Below are 7785 nucleotides of genomic sequence, written 5' to 3'. Positions count from 1 at the left end.
AGCTCCAAGTCAGAACAAATACCTTCTCCGAAGACTGAGAAGCTTTCGCTTTCTTCGGATGCGCAGAAGGCCTCAAAAGAGTGATGCCCTTCCTTTTGCGCTGATCCTAAACAGAGGAGACCAAGGGTCAATAAATGTAAAAGAAGACAAAGGAAGGAATAAAGATAAAACCGTGAAGTACCCGGTTCCTAGATAAAGAGATATCTATCCGAGCCGGAGATGAAACCGAAGGAACGGCACGCGGCACAGCGTCAATCCCAGGACCCTAAAAAGATGGTCCAGGACCAAGACGTTAGCCGACGGCCAACCAGAAAGAAAGAGAAACAAAAGACTTCGAGATATAAAAACACTCACCGGATCCGAGGTTGTCCTCAAATCAGGGAGCACGACCTTCACTGGAACAGCTTCGGGAGAAGAGGCAGAATCCCACGGATCAGCTCGAACTTCAGATATCCGAGCGACACCCGACGGAGACAACACGTAATCCTTCAAGCGAGGATTACGAGGATTCTCTTTTCCGAACTTGTAATCAGGAGCCGAGTCGTGAATGGTCTTCAGATCCAAAGAAATGCCCAAGACCACAGGATCAACGCAGCTAAAGCCGTACTCTGCAGAAACAAAGCACAAAACAAAGTCAATAAAACGAGACAAAAAGGAGGAAGACAAACTTACTAAAGCACGGTCCCAGCCGAAAGACACCTACCCCTGTCAAAAATCCTGCTGAGACCGGCAACAGCAAGAATGTCCTCCCGCAGGATATAGTTGAGGTTCGGGAGCCAGTTGGACGGCAGTTTGTAGTTGTCCTCCCGAGCCAAAAACCACTGGAGGAGATCCACGTAGTGGTGATGGTTCCGATCCGGAGCAGCCACGCTTCGCATATCAGGATCAGGAGTCACAAACCACTTCGGAGGGCGGTAAAAATGCGGATGCTTCGGATCTGTCGGCACACGAACGAACAACCACTCCGTCTTCCAATTATGATCAGAGCTGAGGTAAGGGTAGGCCGTAATGTAGTTCGGCTCCCCCTTCCTTCGGGACCTTTTGTTGATGATGGTCCACCAACCATACCCATCCCCCTTGGAAGCGTGGTTGAAAGACAGATCGTGCAGATCCCGAAACACGGCAACAGAACAGGGAAAGTTAATAAAATCGCACACCCATCTAAATCCGATGATGTGCCTCATAGATTTGGGGGTAAGTTGGGCCAAACTGATGTTGTACGACACCAGGAGCTCGGAAATGAAGGGATCCAAAGGAAAGCGGAGACCGTTCTCCAAATGATGAGTATACACAGAGATGAACCCCCTCGGCGGATGAGTCACCCGAGGACGCTCCTGGTCGGGAAGCTCGCACCAGTACCCCAAGGCGTGCTGGATTCCGTATAACTCTTCGGCCCTCCAATGGTAATTCCCCAGCTTCGCCTCCACCAACCAGTCACCACTGACCGATTTTTCCAAAGGACCATCGATCTTAGTGGTCTCATGCAGAATCGGGGCATACTTGCCCTGCGGATCAGCTTCAGTCCAATGAACTGGAAACTCAGGGTAAGAGCGGCGCACACCCGAAGAACCAGCTTTCTTACCAGAAGTTGCGCGTTCAGACACGCTAGACCCGCCAACAACATCATCTTTGGAAGCATCCCAACCAGTCGAACGCCTCTCCACCGGCCTCTCCGAAGGCCGACCCCTCGAAGTTTTCGGTAACCTTCCCGAAGGCACGTTCTCCCTTTCACTAGAGGAGCCAACGACGAACTTGCTTTTGCCCCTATTCTTTGCCATGGCCGCGAATTCTCGGTCTAGGGTTGAGATTGAGGGGTAGAAGGAAAAACGAAGAAAAAGAGGAGAATTCAAAAACAAATTACCTTTTTCCGAAGCGGAATTCGCCGATAAAACGAACAACACAAGTTCCCGAAGTCTAAAGTTGGCCGAATTTCGTAGATCTGAAGAAACAAATTGCACTGCGATCGCCGGAATTTAGAGAGAGAATGGGTTTGAAAGAAGGAGTAAAAAGTTCGAAAAGAGCAATGCACCCCGTATTTATAGAAAAGAAAAGGGGCGCATCAACTTCCTCAACCCACGATCTCCACGACACAATACAACTCCCAACACTTGTCATCAATGCAAATCATCCCTTTTCGAAAAAGAGAGGGAACAAATACGGGAAAAGTAAACCTTTTATAAATTTTTATCACGAAATCCCCTTTCCGCTGAAGTCGCTAAAGTGAAGATTTTGGAAAGGTTGCGGGACTATAAGTTCTGGTTTTCCTCCTTGTACCTTTTAGGCCCTTCTCTATTGCAATTGGATCCGCAGAATCTTACAATTTTACGATCAGATTCTAACAAAACCTTTCCTGTTTAATTTGATTTTTCAGCAGTGATAGATGCGAAATTTCAACCAAGCATCACTGGTACAATAATGACTGAGGAGCTCCTGGAGGCTGAACTGAAAGCATTGGCTTCATTGAGTAAGAAGTGCCTTCCATCAGGAAACATATGTTCGATTGTTGGACCTCCAGATCAATGTTGCTCTGGCTTTTGTTGTCCTCCGCAAATTTTTGGCTATACCCGGGTACAGCCAAAGCTGGCTGTACCCCCATCCAAAACGATGTCGTTTTGTGTTGTTTAAAATGAACATTAATATACTGGTACAAAAATGAACATTTAATATTTCGAAAATGAACATTTATTTATTTATTTGGAATGAACATTTACTATTTTGGAAATGAACATTTATTTATTTATTTGGAAATAAACTACAAAAATGAACATTTACTATTTCGGAAATGAACATTTACTATTTCGGAATTGAACATTTATTTATTTATTTGGAATGAACATTTACTATTTCGAATATGAACATTTATTTATTTATTTGAAAATAAACAATATAGGCGCTTGTAAAAACATAAAAGACCAATGAAGTGAAAAATTTCATTATGAACATTAACCATATATTTATTGTGAACAAACAAATAAACAAGAAAAAAAAAAAATTCAACAAAAAAGAACAAACAATATAAAAAAGAACATAAAATTCCAGAAAAAAGAACAAACAATACAACAATTATGAACAATTTTATGATGAATTTTAAAGCCAACATGAAAGAACAAACAATACAACAATAAGTTTGATGAATGAATTTAAAAAACAACAAGAAAGAATAAACAGTACAACAAGAAAGAACAAACAATACAAGAAGAAAGAGTAAAAGATTAATGAAGAGTTTAATTATGAATATTAACGTACCATATGATTATTATAAACAAACAAATAAACAAGAAAGAACAAACAATATAAAAAAGAACATAAAATTCAAAGAACAAACAATACAAAAAGAAAGAATAAAAGATTAATGAAGAGTTTAATTATGAACATTAACCATATGATTATTATAAACAAACAAATAAACAAGAAAGAACAAACAATATAAAAAAGAACATAAATTTCCAGAAGAAAGAACAAAAAATACGACAATTATGAAAATTTGATGATGAATTTAAAAAACAACATGAAAGAACAAACAGTACAACAAGAAAGAACAAACAGTACAATAAGAATGAACAAACAGTACAATAAAAAAGAACAAACAGTCGACAAGAATGAACAAACAATATGAGCGTGTCGTTTTTGGGGGGTACAGCCAGAGCTGGATGTACCCGGGTACAGCAGTTAGCGATTGGTTTTCCTCATCCTATAATAAGGAAATTCGTATGCCAGTAAAAATCCCGGTCCGGCCTGGCCCGCTCTGGTCCTTATATATGTGACCGATCATCACCTTCACGGCCAACCTTTGATATGTACTCCGTACTAGAGCTGATCATTTGCGGGCTTGGACCGGACACGGGCCGGGCCATGCTCCAAAATTTTGTCCAACGGGCCTGCTGAGGTAAAGCCCGGCCCTGTTTGCGGGCTAAAAAATGGTGCCGCTACCCGTCCTGTAAAAGGGCCGGGCTGTCCACAGGCTAACGGGCTTTTTAAAAATACAAAATTTCTATTTTCTAACCATTTAAATGATACCTGCGTCGTGTAATTTAAAACAATTTCCATGACATTACCTGCATCCTTATTACAACTTTGAAATATGCTTTGAGAAAGTCCAAAACACAAAGTTCAGATATTATATTAATACAAATCAGACAATAAGTTATCAAGACAAATTTACAAAGGAAAGACTCTCATTAGCTCAATTAGTTTAATCAGCTACAACTTACAATCCATTACACAAGAAAGTTTTCCTAAGTTAACAATAAGACATTATCTAGAAACGAGTCACTCAACCAACATATCCTTGCATTAGTAGATTCTCTAACACTTTGTGATGAAAAGGCCTAAGATCAAAGAAAACATAGATAAAATAACTATATTAGTTTAATATAACTGAACTTACCGTAGAAATTGAAGTATAAAGATGAAGATTGTAGAGAATCTCCCAAAAACAAATCCCACAAAGTTTGATATTGAGGTAGAAAATTGAGAGCTAGGAAAGAGAGAGAAGATGAAGAGACTAAGAGAGTGGCGGCTTTTTTCCTTTTTGGCTGGGAAATGAGAGTGGTCTAGGGTTTAGGTGTTTTGGTTTGATGAGGAATAGTTAAACAAAGAAAAAAAAAAAATTAACTATAGAGATCCTTGTAATCCAGAATCTCTAATTCTCTACATTTTTTTTTAAAAAAAAATCACTCGTCTTTTTTAACGGGCCTGGCGGGCTGGCCCGGTAAATTTTTTTGTTGCCGTTATCCGCCCGTTATCTTAAACGGGCCGGGCTTGGCCCTCCCAAATTTTATTTTTTTTTATAAAATGTTGTCCGAGCCCGCTTTTTTAGCGGACCGGGTGGGCCGGGCCTAGCGGGTTGTCCCGTCCATGATCAGCTCTACTCCGTACTTTGTAATGTCTCTTTGAGTGGTATTTCTTGGATTAGGATGAAGTTTGATTTCTAATTTCTCTTAAGCCAAGAATTTATATGTATTTGTATTATTGTCGTTAATAAATAGAGACATTCCTTTTCGTCTTTGTTATAAACCTATTTTAAATACGTGTTTCCGACTCTAATGAAAAAAATTACATTAAAATATAGGATAAATTATTTTTTACCACCTACAAAAATCGAAAAATTATTTTTTACCACCTAAAAAACTAAAACTTGTATTTTACCACTTAAATTTTTTTAAATTTTTTTTTACCACCTGAAAAATGGGAAAATAGATGGAAATGTTATGTGGGGGCAGTGGCGGTGCCAGGATTTTATGCATAAGGGTTCGGAATTTTCAAACGTGCGCCTAATAAAATCAAACATTATAATTCAAAATTTATTTTACAACTAACAATTTGATGGTACACTTGTTCTATTACAACAATACTAAAAGAACTATAATCGAACTCTACGAGTTTTCATTTTCTTGTATTAGAGGTTCATTTTGAGGTGTTGGAGGTTCAATTTGGGGTGTTGGATGTTCATTGAAGGTGGTTCAAGTGGTCTTGAATTAGATTTTTTGAAACTTTAACATACGATCTTTCCTAAAGAATCTTAATCTAAACCCTTCATCTCAGGTCAATCTATTCAAAATCATAAATTTCAATTTTAATTCCAAGTTAGCAATTTTTTACACCAAAATATTCAAAGTTTCAAACCCCAACTCTTTAAATTTATGAATTCAAACACATATAGTTCAATACTTTAATTGAATAAATTTGCAAAAAGTACTTAGTAAACTAAGAAAATTAGTGGAGAGGTTTTTTGTTTCAAGTGTAAAAGAAAAACAAATAAAAAGAGGAGGAAAGGAAACATAAATAAAAAAAATAATCACAATAGCCACTACAAGGGTTTCGAACCCTAGTCTTTGCTGCAGGTTGCAAATCTCAAAACCACTGTGCTACCTGGTTTATTATGTTAAATTTCAGCGGCTGATAATATATATTTCTTTCCTGTCCAGTAAGGGTTCAGTTGAACCCACTGAACCCTTACTGGCACCGCCCCTGTGTGGGGGGCACAATAACGGTAATATTTCATATATGTTCTTTTCTTCCACTATTTCATGTAATTAACTTTCTTCTCTTCCCCCGCTTTCTTATTTTCCATGAATTCACATAATTTTTCACCGTCATTAATCCATAAAATTAACAAATTTTAATGAAAATAAAGAGAGAAGGGTGAAAGAGTTAAAGAAATTCATAAAAGGAGTGTAAAAAATTGGAGAGAAATTGAATTAGTTAGCCACACATAAAGGTTGCATCTACTTTTTTGTTTTTGTTTTTAGGTGGTAAAAAACAAGTTTTAATTCTTTTTTAGGTGGTAAAATACAAGTTTTAGTTTTTTAGGTGGTAAAAACAATTTTTCGATTTTTATAGGTGGTAAAAAATAATTTATCCTAAAATATACTGACTATAACTTATTCATCTAATATATGATGATATATAGAAAAAGATAGCTTGTATTTTGAATTCTTTAAAATTTCGTATAGTAGGCAATAACTCACTTTGACGTCAAAGTCGAACGTTGAATATGTTTGTATTAGCTTGTTTCCCCAAAGCAATTTTACTTTGACGAAAACCTACTCAACTTAATAAAATGCCCTCCTTATTCCCTCTCACAAAAAAATTATATACTGAGTATAAAGTATAAACCATTAATTTCACTAGTTAAACTACGATCTTACGGAGAACATGCGTTATGTGAAATACCAAGTTTTTGATGCAAAAATTAAAAACGCCGTTGCCGGGGATCGAACCCGGGTCACCCGCGTGACAGGCGGGAATACTTACCACTATACTACAACGACTTTGTTGTTAAATTTATAGCATTAATGTTAAAGTATGTAAAAAAACCTAAAGTTCAGCATAATTTATAATGTACCACTCGAAATTAAAGGGAATGGTCCCAACTCCCAAGTATACGAACTTATATCTTTCGGCATTGAAATTTTGTAATTAAGGACATTTTTAGTTGTGTACATATCGAATGCATTGTAATTTTTTTTTTTTTTGCAAATAACTATTTTAAAAATAAAGTATAGAAGCAATGATATGACGAGTTATGGTATTTATATGTCTTTTCTTTCATAATTTTGAAAATAATTAGTAATGATCGATATCGTTAAGGGACATTGTAATATTTTATTAACCAACATCAATTGATTGATCGAGTTGATTGGAATTGAGAAACTCGCATTATGACTTGAAGATCACGCACATGGTTGAGTTACAACAACTGCGAAATATTTAAGAGTGACTTAAACGATGACCTACAAAATGCTTGAGATGGCTAACTTGTGTTATGTGAATATGTGGTGATTCAGTAGAATACCTTCATTTTATTTAGTAAAAAAAACATATATTTTATTTGTTAGCAATCGAGTACACCACATTACGCCTTTAATAGAGTTATTTTCTTCAATGAAATTAAACGCAACACTTAATTATGAAGCCGTAGTTGATTATGAGTGTGATTAAAAGAGTTACATACATAGCCTACATTACAATAGACGTATATCTTTTTTCTTTGATTACTTTCGAGTATGGTACGAGATGTTTTTAATTTGACGTAAATCAAGTAGTTGATGTTAATGCTGAACTTGGCAAATGGTTCGATGTTTATACATTTGAGATAAAACCTTTGCCTCTAGTATTATTATTGCTAAAGTGGTACACTTCATGTAGTAAGACTGTAAGAGTAAGACAATAGATTTACGTGACGTGTTGAGAAGGGGAAGAAGATCATTGAAATAACGAGGTTTAACAAATTTGCAAATCTCAATTGCATGAATGTCAACCTAGATGATAAATAACAACCTA

General features: G+C 36.8%; 1 non-coding gene across 1 annotated transcript; it reads right to left on the bottom strand.

Moving 5' to 3' along the window:
- Positions 1-6701: 6701 nt before the first annotated feature.
- TRNAD-GUC (transfer RNA aspartic acid (anticodon GUC)) lies at positions 6702-6773 on the bottom strand. Its single transcript has one exon. It is a non-coding gene; the product is annotated as a tRNA-Asp (tRNA).
- Positions 6774-7785: the final 1012 nt, after the last annotated feature.

The sequence above is a fragment of the Spinacia oleracea genome, chromosome 5 (assembly GCF_020520425.1).
Source record: "Spinacia oleracea cultivar Varoflay chromosome 5, BTI_SOV_V1, whole genome shotgun sequence".
Lineage (NCBI taxonomy): Eukaryota > Viridiplantae > Streptophyta > Magnoliopsida > Caryophyllales > Amaranthaceae > Spinacia > Spinacia oleracea.
Note: the sequence above shows the minus strand (reverse complement) of the source record. Positions and strands in the feature narration are given on the sequence as shown.